Source organism: Lotus japonicus, chromosome 4 (assembly GCF_012489685.1).
Source record: "Lotus japonicus ecotype B-129 chromosome 4, LjGifu_v1.2".
Taxonomy (NCBI): domain Eukaryota; kingdom Viridiplantae; phylum Streptophyta; class Magnoliopsida; order Fabales; family Fabaceae; genus Lotus; species Lotus japonicus.
Window position 1 is genome coordinate 31,297,470 of NC_080044.1, and position 4,162 is coordinate 31,301,631.

At 38.6% G+C, this 4,162-nt stretch overlaps 1 long non-coding RNA gene across 2 annotated transcripts; it reads left to right on the forward strand.

Annotated features, from left to right (window-relative positions):
• Nucleotides 1-1,433: 1,433 nt before the first annotated feature.
• Nucleotides 1,434-3,640, forward strand: LOC130710178 (uncharacterized). Of its 2 annotated transcripts, XR_009010320.1 has the most exons (3): nucleotides 1,434-1,862; nucleotides 2,690-2,722; nucleotides 3,304-3,640. It is a non-coding gene; the product is annotated as an uncharacterized LOC130710178 (long non-coding RNA). The 2 variants fall into 2 exon arrangements; XR_009010319.1 differs by lacking the exon at nucleotides 2,690-2,722.
• Nucleotides 3,641-4,162: the final 522 nt, after the last annotated feature.

Below are 4,162 nucleotides of genomic sequence, written 5' to 3' on the forward strand. Positions count from 1 at the left end.
TTCAAGGTGCTTTTGAGGAATTTCCTGAGGAGCAACGCTTTGCTTGTGAGGAAGAGTTCGAAGATCACTCTGGAGAACCTACAGGTGAGGGCTTCTCACTGAATCTCTAGTTAATGCTTAGGGTCGATACTTTCGACATTGTTTACTGTTTATGCACTTGTTTGTGTTTGATTGGAAAAATGTTTTCTGAGGCTTCGGCTGACAATGTAGATGATTCATCTACTGAATGCTTTTGAGATTGAATCTTCATGCTAAGTGCTAATTGGGTAATTTAGGATGTGTGATGCATGCCTTATATGCTAAGTGCTATGTGGTTATTACTTAATATGTTGATATATGACATGTTGATTGATTGTGATGAGTTAATTATGCTTTTGCAATGAAATCTGAGTTTCTGAATAGTGAGAATAGCGGGCAGGTCATGCCGATTTTTATTTGAGAGTTTTGAGAAAGTTGATAGGACGAATGAGATTCGGGCCTTGTTATGGTGTTTCATGGATCGAGACATTCTCTGGTATCATTTGGGGATTAGGTGATCCCGAGAACTTATAAGATTTTGCGATAAGACTAAAAGGATATTATTTTGAAAAGAAAACTCATAAGACATTAAACAACCTCTAAATCTTCAATTAATGATAATAAACTCGAAAGGAAGCTTCGGATGCAAATCTTAGTTTTTGGAAAACGAGAAGTGTCGTCGGATCCAATCGTTAAGGAAGTTGAGAAGTGTTGAGTATGTCGATGTTCTTGTGCTGTTGGAGCAGCTGTGTTGAGTATGTTGATGCTCTTGTGCTGTTGGAGAAGCTATGTGTTGTTGGGCTATCCTGGGGATAATTCCGGGAAACCGTTTGTAACGACCCGAATTTTTCCTCAACTAGAAAGGATTAAATATATTAGGAATATGATAATTATTGGTAGCATAAGTGTTAGTATTAATGGTATAATTTTCTTGGGTTGAATATTGGTATTTTTACTGCCAATATTCATTAAGTAAGTATTTTAGCATTTTATGCTAATATTCATAATATTAGTATTTTTATTATGCTATTAGTAATAATACTCTAAGAAGGCATAATTATAATTTTTATGCTAGTTATATAATTATCCTTATTTTCCTAAGTTAGAATAATTACATTAGCCATTATAGAATTATTAGAAATATTATTAGCCTTTTTATACTAACATTAGTATTTTTCCTAGTATTTTCCTAGTATTTTCGTATTAGAGTGAAAAGAATAGGAAAAAGGAGGATGAAAGGGTGAATTCTAGAGAGTTCAAAGGATAAGGATAGGAATAAAGGATTTTTCCAGAAAAGGACTAAACGGTGACCTGACTAAACCTTGAGGGACTAAACCATGATTTCAGAAATAGTTTAAATTCAAACTTTGGTCCCTGGTTTTGCCTATAAATACCACAGCGAAGCTCAAGCTCAATTCAGCTCAAATTCGAGCAACCCAAGCCTTGCTACCTTGCCTAAACCTTGTCCTCAACCCCCTGAAGCCTCAACCACCACCCTTAGCCACCAAAAACCGCCACAGACACGGTGGTGCACGGCCAAAACTTCACATCACGGCCAAACTTTGGAATTTTCATTCTAGACCGATTCAACCTCTAATTTTTGCTCCAATAGCTTCCTTGAGATCATTAGAGTGTAAACCATCCCTTACTCGAGCTCAATTGTCCATGAAATAGCCCAACCGAGCTCGAGAAGCTCTGAAACTTTGAGCTCTTCGTTCTCCCTCAATTCTCCATCGTTTTTGTCGATTCAAGTGTCCATCTTGCTTAGAATTTATAAGGAAGCTATCTGTGCAAGAATTTTGAAGCTTGGAGGTCTGGTTTGTAATCTGCCATTGTTGACCGAGGTAAGCTTTTCAAGCTTCTATATCTCACAAACTAGAGAGATTTATCGTAACCCACTATCACCATTGGTTTTCTAAGGTCTGAATTAGGCTAGAGCACCCCATTTCATAGCTCAAATCACTCAATTTTGGCCACCTCACCGGAGCTCCGCCACTGGCCGCCGGAAACCGCCACCTTCTCCGGTGAGGCTGCCTGAAAAAGTGCCCAGAACCTGGAAAAATTCATATTTTCAGAATCCTCATGATCTCAGGGCTTCATTCACGCATTTAGTTTCGAGTTTCAAGTTAGTTTGCTATGGGTTTGAATTTTATGAAGTTTTGAAACTTTTATGGTCCTAAAACCTACTTTAATGAATGATTTGAACTCAAATGATGGTTGGATGATGATCTGGGCATCATGAGGAAAATTCAGAAAGTGGTTTCATAATTTTTGGAGGTCTAGAATTATTTTGGTGAATTTTTGAAGTTTAATGCTAATTAAGTTGAATTTTAAAAATCATTTAAAATGGAATAAAATGAGAAAAATGAAATTTTGGCTATAAAATGACTAAGGATGATTTTAAGAGTGAAAATAAAATTGTTTGGACTTTTGGTTGTAATTTTGGAATTTAATTGAGTTTTATAGTTATTTTTCCAAATAAATTGATATTTTAATTGATATTTTAATTAAAAATTTGATATAATCTTAAAATACTAAAAAGTAGATTATTAGAAATTTAATATACTAATATGGAATCATACAAGCCTTAGAATGTAATTTTATAGCCATTTTTCTAAATTAAATAGGAATTTGTAGTGTGAAATGACCAAAATGCCCTTACCTATTGCAGAAAGCTTTCAGACAAGGAACGACACAGAAAAAGGTAAGGGGGGGAGAATTCTACTTCACAAGAGGGAGTATAGTGTGAATAAATAAGGGTTGGACCTCCCTTGGGTCTATTTTTAATACTTGCTTCTGTTTTTGAACTTGATATTTTTCTTGAAAAGCGAAAGGGGCATATGCAGTTGCACAGGAAAGCGCAGCAGACCCCAATTGGGCAGTTTTGGCCGGGCTGTGCCATTGGGTGAAGCTGAGAGATCTAAGGGATACCAACAGTCGTTAATGAGGTAGCGGTCTTAGGGTTTGGCTAGGTGGGCTTACCAACAGTCGTTAATGAGGTTTGTCCCGTTCGAAACCTAGTCACTCCGCAGACCCCCTGATGATCATCATGTCGATGGTGTTTCCGACGGCTTCCTGAGACGGTTTTGGATCCAAAATACGCGCGCATTGCATACTGTCTGTGGATTGTCTGAAATGACTTGGAACTGATCTTATACTATCATTGCTACTGTGTTTTGAACTGATGCTTATTTATGTTACGCTATCTCTCCTGTTTGATTGTGTTGCTAAGATTCTCACCCCTCTTGTTTTGTGATTGTTTTTCTTTCTCTCTGTTTTTTTTAGGATCCGAAGAGAAGGGGATCGAGTAGAGGTTCGCTCGTGGCAAGCCCAGGCATAATAATAGCTAGTAATGAATAAAGACCGGCTTTGTAAGATTTAGTTTTTGTGAAGACTAGACTCATGCTTTACTATTGTGAATATGGTGTGTACTGATGTACCTTGTAAACATGTTTTTGATGAATAAAACAGGGGAAAGGCTCAAAGAAGTCCAGGCGAAACTCTGGGTCGTCCTGTCTAGGAAAGGAATCGCTTTTAATCACCTTTACGGGGGCTAACTTTCCTTGGGACGTGCTCAGATGATCAAATGGAGGACGATGGGCCCTACCCTATTTGTTACTTCGATTACTGTGTTTTTATCTATAATTTAGAATAGTGAGGTGTGGGTTTGGTCGTCACACCGTTAGTCTCCGAGAGTGTGATACTTCGTGCTCGTTGAGTAGTTGTGGCCATCGGATTGAGATGAGTCGGATGATTTGGAGATCATCGTGGGTTATGTGTTGTTGTGAAGAAGTGTCTTTTGTCGCAGAATCGACTTTACCTTAGGGTAAGCTTTTAGAGACTTTAATTTACCTAGAACACGTGGCGACGTGTCGAGTGAGATTCGGAGACGTTGTTTGACTAATCATCCTGCATTCATGCAACATTAATGAGGTATTAACACAGGACGTACTCTGGACCTCGTCGGTTTCCAAAATGGTCATAAGACCCGGAATGCCGTGTAAGAGCGTTTGTAGACGTCTCTTGTAGCAGACCGAAATGGCAGACCTACGGGTTACAGCTGATCTGACTACCGTTGTTGTTGGAGTAAGAGGCACGCGGCCCGAAATGGTCCCACCGTGGCTGGTGCTAGGGCTGATCCGTT